General features: G+C 40.0%; 7 non-coding genes and 1 pseudogene across 7 annotated transcripts; 4 read left to right on the top strand and 4 right to left on the bottom strand.

Annotated features, from left to right (window-relative positions):
- Nucleotides 1-2,070: 2,070 nt before the first annotated feature.
- Trnal-caa lies at nucleotides 2,071-2,177 on the bottom strand. Its single transcript has 2 exons — nucleotides 2,140-2,177; nucleotides 2,071-2,116 (listed from the first exon to the last, which is right to left on the bottom strand). It is a non-coding gene; the product is annotated as a tRNA-Leu (tRNA).
- Nucleotides 2,178-4,481: 2,304 nt separating this feature from the next.
- Nucleotides 4,482-4,554, top strand: Trnak-uuu. The gene has a single exon. It is a non-coding gene; the product is annotated as a tRNA-Lys (tRNA).
- Nucleotides 4,555-7,019: 2,465 nt separating this feature from the next.
- Nucleotides 7,020-7,092, bottom strand: Trnak-uuu. The gene has a single exon. It is a non-coding gene; the product is annotated as a tRNA-Lys (tRNA).
- A 611-nt stretch (nucleotides 7,093-7,703) lies between these two features.
- Nucleotides 7,704-7,775, bottom strand: Trnam-cau. The gene has a single exon. It is a non-coding gene; the product is annotated as a tRNA-Met (tRNA).
- Nucleotides 7,776-9,904: 2,129 nt separating this feature from the next.
- On the bottom strand, nucleotides 9,905-10,273 carry LOC105996999 (annotated as a pseudogene).
- A 1,013-nt stretch (nucleotides 10,274-11,286) lies between these two features.
- Nucleotides 11,287-11,380, top strand: Trnai-uau. Its single transcript has 2 exons — nucleotides 11,287-11,324; nucleotides 11,345-11,380. It is a non-coding gene; the product is annotated as a tRNA-Ile (tRNA).
- A 4,344-nt stretch (nucleotides 11,381-15,724) lies between these two features.
- Nucleotides 15,725-15,797, top strand: Trnaf-gaa. Its single transcript has one exon. It is a non-coding gene; the product is annotated as a tRNA-Phe (tRNA).
- Nucleotides 15,798-17,011: 1,214 nt separating this feature from the next.
- Trnai-aau lies at nucleotides 17,012-17,085 on the top strand. The gene has a single exon. It is a non-coding gene; the product is annotated as a tRNA-Ile (tRNA).
- Nucleotides 17,086-17,586: the final 501 nt, after the last annotated feature.

The following is a 17,586-nucleotide window of genomic DNA, read 5'->3' as shown; positions in this document are numbered from 1 at the left end:
ATTGTTTTGCCTGCTTTCATTTGAAGATTGCTGAAAGGCAGTTTAAACTGTATGAGTCTGCAGTATCAGCTTGAAGGGGAAAAAAAATCCATAAATCAAAACTTGGTCCCATCTTTTCACTCATCTTCAGCTCCAATAACTGTTCATTTGCTCAAAGACTTCAGTTCTAACAACTTCATTAAAATGTAATTTGTTTTTAAATAAAATATCATGGAAGAGGATGCCTGGAATTGATTTTGCTTCAAAACAATGATTAGATTTCCACCTTATCTTCCTTTGAACAAATAGAGCTAAAAAAAGCAACAACAAAAACCCAAAGTCTCTTTTCATTCTAAAACACTATTTTCTTATATTCTTTCACTGGTGCCTTGTTTCAAATATTCTGAGCATCTTCCCAGAATATCTTATATCATATAAATCAACATGCTTTTTAATATATACCAAATATATTTTAATAAAGAATACATTTCTAAGGCTATGTACTATACTCACATTCAGTATATATATATATATATATATATATAAGTATTTATATATATATATATACACATATACACATACATAGATACCTTCACCCATCCATGAGTGTGATTACACCCAAATGATTTATCATATGAACTGTCATATTCTTCATATAAATTGTGTAATATTCCATAATATGAATTGTACCATTGCAGTATACATATTTCACATCTCAACTCTAGATTACCTAGCATCAAGTGGTCTGCATTTCCCTCACTGAATATGTCCAAAAAGTTCCTTTGCTAGTGATGACAGTGACATGAGGGATGATATCCTATTCAACAATTCCTCCACCTTGAATGCTTCTTGTGGTAAAAAGAGAGAATGGGCCAACCTCTGTATTTTCCTTCTTTCTTTCTTTCTTTCTCTCTCTCTCTCTTTCTTCCTACTTGTCAGTTATATCTAATATATTTTCCTTTAGATTTTTTTTGAAAATTAGATTCCAAAGAATCAGCGCTTACAAACATAATTTTCCAAAAAAATAAAATCTAGTATCTAGACTCTCAAAGTTCACAGAACAGTTGGAAATGTCTAGACAGAATGTCATGTTCAAGCCAATGTCACATCACAAGTAATGATTCATTTATAGCTAATTTCATAGGCAAATTTCAGTTGTAAAGATTAATAGAGACTTACTGTTGTTCTTTTCAACTGTCTTAATAGTCATTTTTGCTAAATTGTACATATTTTCTCAGGTAATTTTTATCAATTAATACTACAGGCAACTACAAAAGTTTGGATTAACTTAATATTTAAAATTTAAAATAGTATGGCCGGTTGCCAATGGCTTATGCCTGTAATCCTATCTACTCAGGAGGCTGGATCTGAGAATTGAGGTTCAAAGCCACACCAGGAAACAATTAACTACCCAAAGAATCAGAAACGAAGGCTGTGGCTCAAGTGCTAAAGTGGTAGTCTTGGGCAAAAATGTTCAAGGACCACCTCACACCTTGAGTTTGAGCCCCAGGACCCAGACGCCCCTATTTTTTACAAAATGCCATCACAACTACCTAAATGCACTTTCTTCTGCTTTTCTTTCTTTTTCCCTTTTTGTCAGTCATGAGGCTTGAACTCAGGGCCTGAGATTGTCCCCCAGGTCTTTTGCTGAGGCTAAGCATTCTACCACTTTGAGCTACAGTGCCATTGATGGCTTTTTAGCGGTTAATTGGAGATAAGAGTCTCTACCGGGACTTTCCTGCCTGGACTGGCTTCTCAAACCACGATCCTCAGATCTCAGCCTTCTGAGTAGCTAGGATTACAAGCATGAGCCACCAGCGGCTTCCTGTACTTTCTTATATATAAAAAAAGCTTCCCAAGGTGCCTAATCATACCGGAGAGGGGGTGGGTTGAGCGGGACCCCGATAGATACTCACTACTACTAAGTTTTTCAATATGTATACGAGTCGATTTAACTCAGCTTTACCAGTGAAAATATTTCAATGCTATTTCAAGTAATAAAAGACAATAATAATAATAATAACAAACAAAACTATGACCACACAAGGCAATGTAGACAACTGTGATTGGGTCAAACATCAAAACTAAGCATGTCAGAAGTGGGATTCGAACCCACGCCTCCATCCGGAGACCAGAAGTCCCGAACCTGGGAAGTCAAAGCTTGAGTCTGGCGCCTTAGACCACTCGGCCATCCTGACACCTTAAACGACCTGGGGCGTGGTGTAACACCTTCTACTATCATCAAGGGCCAAAGCTACTGCTTTTGTACCTGGAATGTATAGGATGAAATCCAAGCTCTGAACAGAATTGCACCACAGAAGCACAGCTACGAGGATTTTTGATGAAAGCTGAAGGCGGTTGCTGTGGGACCTGGTTAAGGTGTCTCAGAGCTGAAGAGCCCACCGACCTTACAGGCTGAACCTTTCTGCGCTCCCCTCCTTCCATTGACTCTTGGAGATGAGTCGAGAGGATTCCCATGGATATTAGTACTGGCTGCAGAGAATTCCTGGTCTAACTCTCTTGTTTATTCTATCCTCAAATGAAATTTTGGCGGGTGTCTCATGCAATCGTCTCTGTGCTTCTTACTATTGCCTGACTCGACTTCCATCATTTTTATTCAGCCACTTTTTAAAAATCTCTTGTTTTCTTACTCCCGTTCATTTCTTCCCTATGGCCTAAGGAACGGGGAAGTAAATTAAGGAATGTGATGCATGATAATAAAGGATTTTTCTCTTTTCTCTTTCTCAGTCACTCTCTTTCTCAGTCTCGGTCTCTGTCTCTCTCTTTCTCACCCTCCCTCCCAACACTCCCTGTCACTCTTTTTGACGCCTCCCTAAGGTGAAATGTTTTCATCAACTAACTTGTACCTACCCTTACCTTTATTTCCTATGGACATTGCAACTATAAATCAGTTATGGCATTATTACAAGCTAATTGTTGGTGGACAATGGTCAAAAGAGAAATGAATTGGTGGTGGTTGCTTATTTTTCTCCCTTTTTCTTTGTCATCATGGGGCTTGAACTCTGGGCTTGGGCACTGTCCTTGCACTCTTCAGCTCAAGGCTAGCGCTCTACCACTTGACCCACAGCACCACTTCCAGTTTTCTGGTAGTTTATTGGAGATAAGAGTCGAACAGACTTTCATGCCAGGGCTGGCTTTGAACTGTGATCCTCAGATCTCAGCCTCCTGAGTAGCTAGACATGAGCCACCAGCGCCCGGCTATAACTTTTTAATCTGATGGTAATGCTTAAATATTTTAGCACCATGTAGAGAAGTGGAAAGAGTCAAATATAAGGAGGATTCAATTCATACCCTACAGTTAGAACAGTATCATAATCTAAGTAGAGATGCTGCTAATTTGGACTAGAGATGGTGGTTTGGCATCAGTGACAAAGAAGCGCCACGTGGGAAAGTTGACCAACAGCATTCTCTATCAGGAAGAACGAAAGAGTGTGATCCAAGGGCAAGCTTCTTCAAGCCCGTAATTCTGGCTACTCAAGAGGCTGAGATGTGAGAATCATGATTCTCCAACTAACCAGAAAGCTAGAAGTGGAGTTGTGTCTCTAGAGGAACAGCCTTGAGTAAAAAAGCTGAAGCAAGAGTATGAGACCATGAGTTCAAGCTCCACTACCAGGATGAAGAAGAAGAAGGAGGAGGAGAAGGAGGAAGAGGAGGAGAAGGGGAGGGGGGAGGAGGAAGGGAAGGAGGGGGAAGGGGGAGGGGGAAAAAAGAAATTATAGTGGAATTCTCACCAGTGAAATAAATTTTGAGATGCTTTAAAAAAAAGATAAATATTTAAGGAGAAAATAGGACTTGATTTACCTACCATATGTCATCTTTTATTCCCTGAAGTTTGTTTTTTTTTTTTTTTTGAGTCTGTCAAGAATACTCTTTAGGCTGGGTGCCAGTGGCTCATACTTGTAATCCTAATCAGGAGGCTGAGATCTGAGGATTACTGTTGGAAGCCAGCCCAGACAGGAAAGATGGTGAGACTCTTATTTCCAATAAACCACTCAAAAATGCCAGAAGTGATGCTGTTGCTCAAGAGGTAAGGTGTTGGCCTCAAGTCAAAAAAGCTCAGGGACAGCACCCAGTCCCAGAGTTCAAGCCCCAGGACAGGCAAATAATAATAATAGTACTTTTGAGTTGCTCCAGTCATTCCTCAAAAATGTTCACTTTCTACCTCCAGGATGGTAAGGGAGCCTGTAGTTGTGGTTTCCATGGGTCTTTGTATAGACTAATAAATTCCATTCCTCAATAATTAATTTGTGAAATAATCTTCATTTTCCTAAAAATTATGTCCATTTTCTCCATTGTTTGATGAAATTACAATGATTAAAATTCAAAGCAAAATAATCTAGAAATAGGTCAGATAAATGAACACATTCTTGGAATATTCTTATGGTCCGTCCTTGTAACCGTGGATTCTTTTGGTTCTTCCCAATGGTATATTGCTTATGGAATAAAATAATTGATAAAATGAAGGCAACTCAAACATGAAGGCCTGGGTAGCTCAGTCGGTAGAGCATCAGACTTTTAATCTGAGGGTCCAGGGTTCAAGTCCCTGTTCAGGCATTGGAGTTTTTCCTTTTAACTTCCAGTATGTTTGACCAAAATTAAGTCATCACTATTATTGAAATTGAAACCTTTTCTACCAATATCTATATAATCTGCTTTCAATAAATAATAATGGTTGAAATTTCCTGAGCTTTGGTCTCACAAATAATTTGTAATTTTTGTTTTGTTTTTGTGGGACCTGAACGCCTGGGCACTGTCCCTCAGCTCTTCAGCTCAAGGCTAGCACTCTACCACTTGAGCCACAGTGCCACTTCCAGCTTTTTCTGCTTATGTGGTGCTGAGGAATTGAACCCAGAGTCTCATGCATGTGAGGCAAGCGCTCTACCACTGAGCCACCTTCCCAGCACCTCACAAATTATTTGTATAATTCTGTATTTTTATTCCATCCATTCCAGATACCGTTCTGGAACTAATATGATTTTTTTTCTTTTTTTCTTTTGTCCGTCATGGGGCTTGAACTCTGGGCTTGGGCGTTGTCCTTGTGCTCTTCAGCTCAAGGCGAGTGCTCTACCACTTGTGCCACAGCGCCATTTCTACTGGTTTATTGGAGATAAGAATCTCCCGGATTTTCCTGCCCGGTCTGGCTTTGAGCCATGATCCTCAGATCTCAGCCTCCTGAGTAGCGAGGATTACAGGCGTGAGCCATCGGCAGCCAGCATTAACATGATTTTCAAGTCAGCCAAACCTCCACCAACTTTCAACAATGACTCAAAGCCCTTGGTACATGCTACAGGAAATGCATCTCTTGCACCTGAAACCACAACAGATGACAAATGAGAGTTATCAATTAGACAGCCTATTGTGGAGCCACGTGGATACCATTTGAAATTCAGTGACACCCCCCCCCCTGTTTTCTGCCAAAAAGGAGGCATTCATGGATTTCCATTATTAGATGGCCACTTTATTAGGTACCCAATGAGCCAAGACACGGGAATCTTACTTAATTAAAACAGCAAATGTAGAAATAAACCCAGAAGAACTCCAGGAAAATTACTATTGTTGGTTCAAAGGCTAACACTACCTGATCCCGGCCTCCCAGTCAGGGAATCCAGCCTGTATCTCCCATACAACAGGCAGGGATTCATTCCCTCCGTTGGACTAAGGGCACAGCCCGAGAACCTATTGAAAAGAAGCCTGTCGAAAGGGAACCTACACTAACTACAGGACTACTTTTTCTTTGCTTTGAGGAGAATTTTTGGGAAACAAAACAGAAACCCATAAAAGATTCCTCATGTTATTTAATAGCAAAGACAAGTGCATTCCTAGTCCTAAGAAAGAATTCGACTTTAAAATATCCTCCTTCTGTCTCCTCACCTCAAGGCTCACCTGCCCCTGGAACTTTACATGGCATTTTAGGTTAAGATCTTAGTTTAAAATCAAGGTCTTAGATTTTACATTGTTGATATAAAATAAGTGCTTCATTTTGAGTAGTAGTAATCTCGTTGTTAGGAATGGAATTTCCTCAGCGAAATTCTACCTGACCTCCACTACTTCAACAGATCTATGTTGCCACTGACTTTGGCACCATAGGGAATGCTTTTGCAAAGTTTTTTTAATGATAAAGACTCATGAAGAATCTGTGTCAAGGAAACAACAGTATTTCCCCAATAAATTTACCACATCAGAATTCTGATCGCATCACTCCAGCTTAAAATTCTTCAGTGGGTTTTGGTTGTTTTCAGAATGACATCATGAGTAGACAGCTTTTCATAACTTGGCACCTGACCATTTCCATACATTTTTATAGCCATCTGTTTATGCCTGTCTATATCTGCTTGTCTATTTAAACAGCAATGCAGGATGGGTAAAGTAGATACTGGTGAGACTGATTACTTATAAGTGGTAGATGGAAATGAATTAGAAAAGTTGGAGAAAAGGAAAGAACCAGGGAAGGGGTAGGATACTTCTCTAAGTATACTTTTGCATATTTTTGACTTTCAAAATATTCAATTATGCATAAAACAGATGAACAGTGAAAAATAGAGAATGTGAACTAATGAGGTCATGGAATTCAATAAAAACTATGTAGAAAATGAACTGCTCAACTTGTGGACAGGGTTGGGCGGGGGGATCTGGAGGAAAGTGAAGGAAGGAGTGACATTGTAGGTTTAAAAAAAAAGATGTAAGCCGGGCGCTGGTGGCTCACACCTGTAATCCTAGCTACTCAGGAGGCTGAGATCTGAGGATCACGGTTCAAAGACAGTCCGGGCAGGGAAGACTGTAAGACTCCTATCTCCAATAAACCACCAGAAAACCGGAAGTGGCACTGTAGCTCAAGTGGTAGAGCAAGCTGAAGGACAGTGCCCAGACCCAGAATTCAAGCCCCACGACCGACAAAAAAAAAAAAAAAAAAAAAAGATGTAGCTAAAAGTTTTCTAATTTTGAGTGGTGCAAAAACAAACAAACAAAAACACAAGAAACAAAGACAAGACAGAAAAGTAACCAGAAAAAAAAGCCTAGGACGCCTGAACAGGGACTTGAACCCTGGACCCTCAGATTAAAAGTCTGATGCTCTACCGACTGAGCTATCCAGGCCCCACAATAGCAAATTTTCTCCATACTCTAAAGTAATTAATCATAAAAAAAACAAACTTTGAAACAAGACTTGGGAAACTGTTGCAGTGTTTTTTTTTGTTGTCATTTTCAAGAGTGCTATGTAGCAAAGCATTAGGCCTCATCACTGCGTAAGAGTTTATAATATTCCCCATACTGTCTAGTCTTTCCACAATGGCTGTACATTACTTATTGTGGAAAATGAAGAAGAAAGTCAAGTCAAGGTTGACAAGCATTGGTAGTGAATGAGTGCAGACTTAGAGATCACATGCAAATTGGAGGTGGGTCCCTTTACCCAATTTACCAGATCCCATTTCACCAGCAGCTTCAATAATGAAGCAACCCCAAGAGAATCAAGAAGTTAAAATAAAGTTGCTGCCGCCAAGTAGCAATATGGATACTATGTAAGATGGTTTTTGTTTCCAGATACATTAAAGGTGTTTAAAGTATCAATAGAAGCACAACTTAAATGATAGCTGAATTTTAAGGAGAAGATAACTAATTCAATGCTATTTCTGGGATTGGTGGAATCGTGTCAGAAACAATGTATCCAATTTTAGGGAGCAGCAACCTAAAGCTGAAGGGAAAACTACTAGCAGAGGATGGTTTCGATCCATCGACCTCTGGGTTATGGGCCCAGCACGCTTCCGCTGCGCCACTCTGCTATACCGCGGGAGGAGTCTCTGGATTCCTAGTGATCTACACTAACACAAGTCCCATTTAATCAGTAATTTTTGTTGTTACATTCTTTCCCATTCATCATTCTAGCCTCTATTTGTTAACATCTTTGGATGTTCAGAAAATGAGCTCAGATTACTTTTCTAGGTATGTCTGTGAGTCTGTCCATGAGTCTTGGCTCTCCCAGATTGATAATAATGATAATGCAAAGCCTTTCTGTCTCATCATTTCTTGGGGAGGGTATCACCAGATCCAGGGTGGCCTTCAACTCAAAATTCTATTGCCTCTGCCTCCTGAGTGTTGGAAATAATGATGTGAACCACCTCAGTTTGTTTCTTTTCTCTTTCTCTCTCTCTTTCTCTTCTTTCCTTTCTTCATCTCACCCTTCCTCTCTCTTTTATTTCTTCCTGCTTGATTTTCTTTCTCTATCCTTTCTCTTTGTCTTGTCCCCCTTCCCCCTTTCCCTCTCCATTTTCTCTCTCTCCCTTCCTCCCCCTCTTCCCTTCTTTCTCCTACTTCATAGGAGATATTCCTACGAGCAGCCTTTACAGAGCCAGGACCTATACTTAGAATCCTTCTAGTCAGAACAGATCATTTTTCATCTATGGACATACATGGCACTACTGGAATACTGAACCTTTTAAATGAAGCTTTATAGACAATTAATACTCCAAACTTTTTAAAGTTGAGTTTAGAATTTTAATCAAGTTTAAATATTACAAGTACCATTCTTACATTATGATACTAGTTTTCCAGAACAATTAAAAATTAAAGAGTTATTGTTGACTTCAAGCTTTTTTGTGTGTGAAGTAAGTAGTCATTTATTTCAAACAAATTTCACAAAAACTTGTCTGCTAAAACATGGATAGTTTTGAAAACTGACCATCTATCAGTAAACAAAAACTATGATGAGGAAAAAAGGATGAGTTAACAAACATTATACCCACCTTTCTTCAGTCACTGATTAAGAAATGGAATAAAAACACTAGGATTTTAGATGTAGCTCTGCGTTTGATTTGCCTAGCAGGTTAGATGTAGCTCTGCGTTTGATTTGCCTAGCAGGTTTTATTTTGTTTATTTATTTTCTTTGGTCGGTCATGGGACTCGAACTCGGCTTGGGCTCTGTCCCTGTGCTCTTCAGCTCAAACGAGCACTCCACACTTGAGCTGCCATACCACTTCTGGTTTTCTAGTAGTTTTTATTGGAGATAAGAGTCTCATGGACTTCCTTGCTTGGGTTGGCTTTGAACCGCAATCCTGAGACCTAAGCCTCCTGAGTAGCTAGGATTACAGGCATGAGCCACCGGCGCCTGGCTAGCAAGTTTTATTGGTATACGGTTTGAAAATTATAAACCTAAAGAGCAATTCTATGATATTAAAAGCATACCTAAAGAAAATTCTACTCTTGGGGCTGGGAATATGGTTTATTAGTAGAGTGCTTGCCTAGCATACAACCCTGGGTTTGATTCCTTAGTACTATATAAACAAAAATTAATATTTTTTAATTAAAAAAAGAAAATTCTACTCAATATGGTCTATGTAATCTCTTTTGTGGGCTCTATGCTAGTTTTTTGTCTCTTTGCTGATGTTTTAGAAGCTTTCATTATCATTCATTTAAACTTAAGACCAACATGTCTTGAGCATTTTTTAAAAAGATGCCCATTATTTTTTCAACATTATATCTTTGGCCTCCATTTCTGAAAATTGATAGATGCCATTTAAATTTAAATAATACTGAATTCTTTGATGTGCAAAAGTCTGTGTTTTCTTTTAAAGCAAACAAAAGGAATAGAAATATGGCCCCATTCCAATAATCAAATGTTCATAAAAGTGGCATCAGTACAAAGCAAACCTCAAAGTAGCAGATTAGTAATTAGATGATGAAGTCTGATTTTTATGAGAACAGAAGCTTAATACTAGGTCAAAATAAGCAACATACTTTATTAAATTGAATATTGAACTAAACAAGTAGCTATAATTTTACAAATTCTTCAGTTCACAATTACTTTTGAACAATTAAGTTTTAGCCTCATTTTTAAAATTAAATGCCTGTTTAAAAAAGCCAATTGGACAAACATATTCACAAACTTCTAGGAAGCCAGAGTAAACACAAGTCATTATTCAAAGATGAATAATAAAGTTCTATTCTTTTTCATCATCGGAGTGATCAGGTTATAAAGACATGTTTTTTGTTGTTGGTTTTTTTGCTTTTCCTAAACCACTCAGTCCTGCCTCTTCAAGAATCTGATTTTCTTTTTCAGAACCTTTCGGAAACAGACTGAAGAATTCTCCAATTCCTTTTTGCCACTTGGGAGTTGGGTGTACACAAACGGGATTCCCTCCTGCATATCGTTTTCAGCTTTCCTGGAAGAAGGAGATGGAGAATTGATGGCAGAGGTGAAGGAACCAAGTACCTTCCTGGGAGCGCGGGAGGCCGCCACTTTTCTCTATGTGCTTGGGCCACTGTCTGCTTTAGTCCAAACCATATTCTAACAGAAGGAGGCAAGAGAAAGGCCAAGTGGAGGGCGATTCGGTGGCACGGATTCGAAAGTGACTCTCCCGCCTTGGTTTTATGTTTTTTTTTTCAACTCCAAACTTTTTAATGACCCAGAAGTCATTGTTTTTCAAATGCAGAGAGGTTACCTGTTTCTTGACATGTACCTACCTACTAATATTCTGAGTCTTGGAACGGTGTTGATTATTATGGCATAAAGTCCAACTTCAGAATGTATTAACTGATCCCTTTTCTGAGCTATTCTTTCATCTTCAACAACATATTTGCATATATTAATAGACACATATATATATATATATACACATACATATATAAACATAATTTTATAAATATGTGCATGTATATTTCTTGACAGCTACACTTTCCAGGTTAAGACAAACAAAAAAGCAAACAAACAAATTTGACCCCTGCAACTAGAAGCCTGGGAAATGGGAAGTGGTGGGCACACGTCATGGAGCTGGACCAGCTGTTTCAGAGACTTTAGAGTGGGCCTTTCAGGCGGGCTCAGGGAGGGTTTGGGAAAAGGCTTGATGCACAGCCTAGAGATTCTTGAATAGAAAGTGAGCATTCTGCATGTGTGTGGCTAGGAGCGCCTGTAGTGTTTGCAGCCCACGGACCCAGTTCGGGTGGGCTGAGCTTTTCTGTCCTCTGCTTAATAAAGAGTGTCTAGAGCCATCAGCGCGGAGATGCTGTGCTGCAACCGAAGAGCTCCACGAGAATCACTGTATTCCTGTAGCGAAGGTGGGGAGAAACCACAGCCCACTTTTTTTCTTCTTGGGAAATGCTGGTTCCTGATGTGGCATAGGACCTTTGTTTCTGGGAGAAATCTCTTTTTAGATCTTTTGATCAAAGCATGGTTTACTGGTTAGAAAAGCTATAGTGTAGTAGAGGGCGCGCGCAATTGTGCGCGCTCCCGCTCCGCGCGCTGGTGCGACGCGCGCTCGTGACTCTGTAGAGGGCGCATGGCCGGTGCAGAGAAAGCATGCTCCAGTGGCGCAATCGGTTAGCGCGCGGTACTTATACAGCAGTATATGTGCGGGTGATGCCGAGGTTGTGAGTTCGAGCCTCACCTGGAGCATGTTTTCTTCCCTTCATGGTTCTAGACCTTCATCAGAACCCCTTTTTCCCTCGCTCTTCTTCAAAGGAAAAAAAAAGCTGAAATGATTATCTTTTCCATTACGAGAATGCAAAGATTCCTATGTTGAGGGGGCATTTGGCCGATTTCAAAAATGGCAAAAAAAAAAAAAAAGGCAGATCGATTTCTCTTCCAATCTGGACATCTCATAGCCAGGTTGTAGAGCTTCAAAGAAATCCCCTCATACCCTCCTTCTTTTAAGATTCTTGAGCTCGCCAGGGAACTAGGAAAACAGTCTTAAACTGTACTTATTCTTTGCAGTTGTCACCTGGATTCAGAATCATTTTGTATGGCAACTACCGCAGAGGAAGCCATCACTGTCTGCTCAGAAACTGCTCCCACGCATCAGCATCGAAGTGCGCAGGCTCTCAGTTTCAGCCCTCCCCATGAAACCTAAACATGCTGTGAGTCCAGCGTCATTGCCTCCTCTATGCAAACCTGACTGGGAAGCACCGAATGCCAATTTTCTACCAGCAGGGAAACACCACAGTTAGGCAGGAAATAAACATTGTTGTTTGGGGAGTTGCATTCATCCTGAAGCTGTGTCTGAAATAAAGGACGGCAGGTGGCTCTGCTTTCCTTCTGTCTCTCCTGGATTTTATTTGTTTTTTCAGGACCCTCCTTCTCTTCTGAGTTCTTTATCCTCCTCTGGTTTCTCAGATATGAATATTCCTTATAGTTTTGTCCATGACTTTCCTTCAAATGTAATGATGGACACTACTTGTATTAGAAAAATAGAATAGATCATATTGAGACATATAATAGGAATTGGTTCAAGAAATTATGAAGGACCCCAAATCCCATGATAAGCTGTGTCCAAGCTGGACAACCAGGGTAGTAGCATGATTCAGATCTGAGTCATGTCACCATGACACATTGTTCATGAGCTCATGGGTCATGACCAAAGTGACTGGTGACCCCGTGGTATCCACACACTGGGTTATCCTATCCAAATTAAAATCGTATCTATCCTAGCCTATTAAAATCTTCCTCTATTGAGGTTACTTTTAGCACCAAAGAAAGAGAAACAAATTTCTTCATATTTTTATGTTTTTTATATTATAAAAACACTGTACAGAGGGGTTACAGTTACATGAGTAAGGTAATGAGTACATTTCCTATCGAGCATTGTTACCTCCTCTTTTGTTGTTCCCCTACATCTCTTAACATTTTTTAAATTTATCTATGAACTCTTTCCCCAATAAAACAGGCCAAAGTTCTGCCTTTCCCATTCTCACTCAGAATGCCCCAAGTAGGGAGTATAGTGCTATTCCTTTTCAGGCAGTGCCTGCATCTGGTCAAGGACCCCCTGTAAACCAGGCTGTTTTGGCCACTTATATATGTTTTTCTTTTCTTTTCTTTTCTTTTTTTTTTGGGGTCCGGTCGTGGGACCTGAACTCCGGGCCTGGGCGCTGTCCCTCAGCTCTTCAGCTCAAGGCTAGTGCTCTACCACTTGAGCCACAGCGCCACTTCCAGCTTTTTTTCTTTTTGCTTATGTGGTGCTGAGGAATTGAACCCAGGGCCTCAGGCATGCAAGGCAAGCGCTCTACCACTGAGCCACCTTCCCAGCCCTTCCATATGTTTTTCAAAAGAATTTTGATTGGCATTTATTACTTTCCAAGGTGGTTTGGGTGTGACATTTACATGTGTGCATACAATTCACCTAATTAACTTTTTCCTCTCTGTCAGTCTCCCTTGTCCTGTGCCACTTAAAACAATTTCAACTGGTTTCACCATTTTATTTTTCTACATACACATAAAGTGCTTCCACCCTATTTGCCCTCATGTACCTTACTTGTGCCTTCATGTATTCCATGCTCCGCCCTGACCTTATGTTTTTATCACTTGTGCTTGACAATGGAATATTGCTGTGCATACTCTCTTATCCGTCACACTTTGCGCCCCACTTTTCGGGTTTTACTAAAATTTGAGTTTAACCAACAGCATAAAAGCAAAAAGAGGTAGTGGAAGCAGGCCCTGAAAAGAATCAATATTGTTCTGTACAGCAACTACCTCAGAGGAGACCATTACTGTTTCTTCAGGCACGTGGGTTTTTGTTTCTGAGATGTGAATCTTTGATGCCTGGCAGTGTTTGGATGATCTCTTCCTTTGGCGGAATTCCATGTTTTGCCACATTGCCATCTTTTGCCTCAAGATGATGAGGAGATAGATGGTTTTGTCTGTCTGACAGGCAACTAGCCCTTTGTCACAAGATACTTATTGGTGGTAAATTCTGCCTTTTTCTGGAGCCCAAATGGATTACAAAGCAACAGTAGCAAAGAATAGCTCAGTTTAGAAGGGTACAGATGCAAAGTGAGGAGTCTGAGTGCTGAGCTTTTATCCTGCTTTTAGTTAATTCACAGGCCCAGCAAACGCATCATTTACATTGCTTCTTACAATATTATTGGCTTTGGGATGGTACTCCCACTGGGGTTGGAAGAGCTTTTTTTGTGGAGGTAAGGAGACCTCTTAACTGGCAAAGAAGACTGATAAAAATTTAGAGGCTCAAAATTCCAAGCTACACCAGGGGTTTTCTGTTCCTCATAGAATGCTTTCTCCTCACACCTTCATCAGTGTACTCACTGGAGCAGTGTGTGTGGCTATGTTACAGAAAGTGAGGTATGGTTATTTACCTTAGTCCCATCCAGTGAAAGAAGAATTCAGGCAAGACACAGAAACGTAGTAAAAGTATTAGGAAAGTGTATTAGGAAAAGAATATCTTAAGATATTAAGATCTTAAGACACATCACTGTCCCAAGGGTGAGAAAGACTTACTAAATTCCCTTTGACCTCTGGGGCATTGTTTACTGGCAGGTGCTTATTCATTGTTTACTTAGGTAGGTAAGTTACAAAAACTATTTCTTGATCCATCTTAGGCTGGATCAAGAAATTGAACTCATGCATTGAGCCTTAAACTAATGTCAACAAAATTTAAATTTAAATTTAAATTATATAGACTACACTTTCATAACACAAATTTAAATTAAGTGATAAATCAATTAAAAAAATATCTAGGGCTGGGAAGGTGGCTCAATGGTAGAGTGCTTGCCTTGCATGCATGAGGCCCTGGATTCGATTCCTCAGCACCACACAAGCAGAAAAAAAGCCGGAAGTGGCGCTGTGGCTCAAGTGGTAGAGTGCTCACTTTGAGCTGAAGAGCTGAGGGACAGTATCCAGGTCCTGAGTTTAAGCCCCACAACCAACCACCCCCCAAAAAAAATCCTAAAAAAAAATCTAGAAAATATCCTAATATTTAGAATTAAGCAGCAAACATATTTTTTATCCTTCTTGATAGAACTAGGGATTGAACTCATGGCTTTAAGCTTAGTTAGGCAATTGTTCTACCAATGAACCACACCTCTAGACCTAGTGGTAGACACATCTGTAAATTACTTCTGGGCCAAATAAAAATGTATGAAAAAATTAAAAATATGATTAATTGCCGGGCGCCGGTGGCTCACGCCTGTAATCCTAGCTACTGAGGAGGCTGAGATATGAGGATCGCGGTTCAAAGCCAACCCGGGCAGGAGAGACTGTGAGACTCCTATCTCCAATAAACCACTAGAAAACTGGAAGTGGCGCTGTAGCTCAAGTGGTAGAGCACTCACCTTGAGCTGAAGAGCTGAGGGACAAGTGCCCAGGCCCAGAGTTCAAGCCCCACAACTGCCAAAAAAAGAAAAAAAATATGATTAATGGAATTACAACAAATATAATTAAATCCCAGAGGAAAATTTTTTTTTTGGGTCCGGTCGTGGGACCTGAACTCTGGGCCTGGGCGCTGTCCCTCAGCTCTTCAGCTCAAGGCTAGCGCTCTACCACTTGAGCCACAGTGCCACTTCCAGCTTTTTTTCTTTTTGCTTATGTGGTGCTGAGGAATTGAACCCAGGGCCTCAGGCATGCAAGGCAAGCACTCTACCACTGAGCCACCTTCCCAGCCCTCAGAGGAAAATTTTTATACCTAAATGTATATATTAGAATAAAAAGGTTGAAAATATTATTACAGAGTATGATGGTACTCAACTATAATCCTAGAATTTAGCAGACTGAGACAGGAAGATACTAAATTCAAAGCCAGGCTAGGTAAAATAAGTGAGACCCTTATCTGATACACAAACAAGAAATACAAAAAAAGATATCATTTACCAAGAAAGTTAAAATTTTCTATGAAATGTGTAAACAGCACAAAATTGTGTTTGCTGTTTTGTTGTTTTAATTTTAAGTAAACAATTTTAAGTAAAATAATTTTAAGTAAAGCAGAGAGAAAGGAAGACAAGTCCCTAGGAGTTAGCCAAAATAGCTCAGTTGGGAGAGCGTTAGACTGAAGATCTAAAGGTCCCTGGTTCAATTCCGGGTTTCGGCAGATGCTGCTTTTTTTTCAACTTCTGCCAGTATCAAACATCAGCCACTTATATAAGTATATTAACAATACCTATAAAATTTTGTCTGTCAGGGTGATCTGTACTCTATAGAACACTATTTTTTCCAAGGAGGAAAGAGGGCAGTGTTCTCAGTGTTGAAGTCCTAATGAATAAGCTCATTCTCTCATGAAGTCTTTTTATTTGTGCTCTAGGTAGATTACTATAAAAGTGAGCATCATGATACTGAAGCTGCTGTTTCCTTTTATGTAATTCCTGAACAATCAGAAGATTTAACTCTCTTAAACTTGAAGGCAAATAAAAATAAAATATTAAAGAATCCAAAGAGTCTTAAAAATCCCTTAATTGTTGAATACATCTTTTTAGGGTCCAGAAACCCAGTGTTTTCCTCTTTCTCCAGTGTCAGTTTTAGAACCGCTAAACCGTTACTCATTGAATCCTTCAACTGTTAAATCAATGTATTTGTTGACTATTAGGAATTAGTCTACATGAAAGTTTAAAAGACACAAAAGAATTACTACAATCCTAGAAACACATCAAGTGAAATTCCTTGAGATGGGGGAGGGGGGAAGCTACTTTTCAACTTGTCTAAACCAATAGGCTGACATATGACCAAATTACACAGATCACCTGTTTTGCACAGATCAGTTTTATTTTGATCCTGTACTTGAAACCTTTGGTTTTGGAATTTGAGTGATGCACACAGCATGCACCATTAGATGAAAATCTAATAACACTAAAGCAATTCTCTTTTGGAAATCACCACAGCCTTCTCTTCAAAAATCATCAATATACTGATATACTGTGTATTGGTGAAACCCAATTCCAACCCGGGAGATCACTGTCAATGACCTCATCACTTATGGTTTCATTGCTATGAAACAATTTGAAAATAATATTATTGTTACCAATTGGCACTTTTGCAATTTAGCACAATAGGCATACCTTTTAAAAGCTGTAAGTATGACGTCTCCTTTCATCCACAATTGAAAAATCTTATTACCCTGCTCTCTCCATAAATGGCTTAGCTCCTATCAAAACTTTCTTCTGTAGTTTTTAGACTTCCTTGAATTTAGCTTTAAAATAAAAGAGGGGGGATTGAAAACTCACACATACACACATATGTATATGTACACACATATGTATATACCTCAATGAATTTATTACTTTACTGTTTTAGGGACACATGCTACCACTTGGCCGGTTAGCTCAGTTGGTTAGAGCGTGGTGCTAATAACGCCAAGGTCGCGGGTTCGATCCCCGTACGGGCCATCAGTGCATGCGTGCATGTGTTTTAAAATGTCTCTATCCTAAGAACATAAACCTTCCATTTCGGAAACAAATACGAGCATTAGAGGAAGAGTTCACCGAATAAAACAGCCTCATGGGGGAGTCATGAGAGTTTAACAGAAGTGGCAGTTAATAGAGCTGTGATAGTTTCTTCCTTGGTGCTTGTTGCATTTCCAGGAAACAACATTGTTTTGATGCTTTAAACAAACTTTGGTGGAGAAAAAGAAACGGGGTCAGCATAGTCAGCGACTTGAGGAAACTAGGTATCCATGGCTGTCACGTCTGTGCTGATTCTTAACCCTTCACCTGGGCAGTTTCCCCGTCAGCTGTCCAGAGCGGGGACTGAAACACTCTTCACCCATCTCCCCGCGTGCAGCGCGTTCACAGCCCCGCGGCCTGGACCAGCAGACGCGGCGCACTTCCGAGCTCGCCCTGCAGGCCGCGGTGCGGCGGGCAGAGTAGGCCGACAACTTTCATAAAGTT

The sequence above is a fragment of the Dipodomys ordii genome, unplaced genomic scaffold (genome assembly GCF_000151885.1).
Source record: "Dipodomys ordii isolate 6190 unplaced genomic scaffold, Dord_2.0 Scaffold138, whole genome shotgun sequence".
NCBI classification, from domain to species: domain Eukaryota; kingdom Metazoa; phylum Chordata; class Mammalia; order Rodentia; family Heteromyidae; genus Dipodomys; species Dipodomys ordii.
This window is presented reverse-complemented; position numbering and strand designations above follow the sequence as displayed.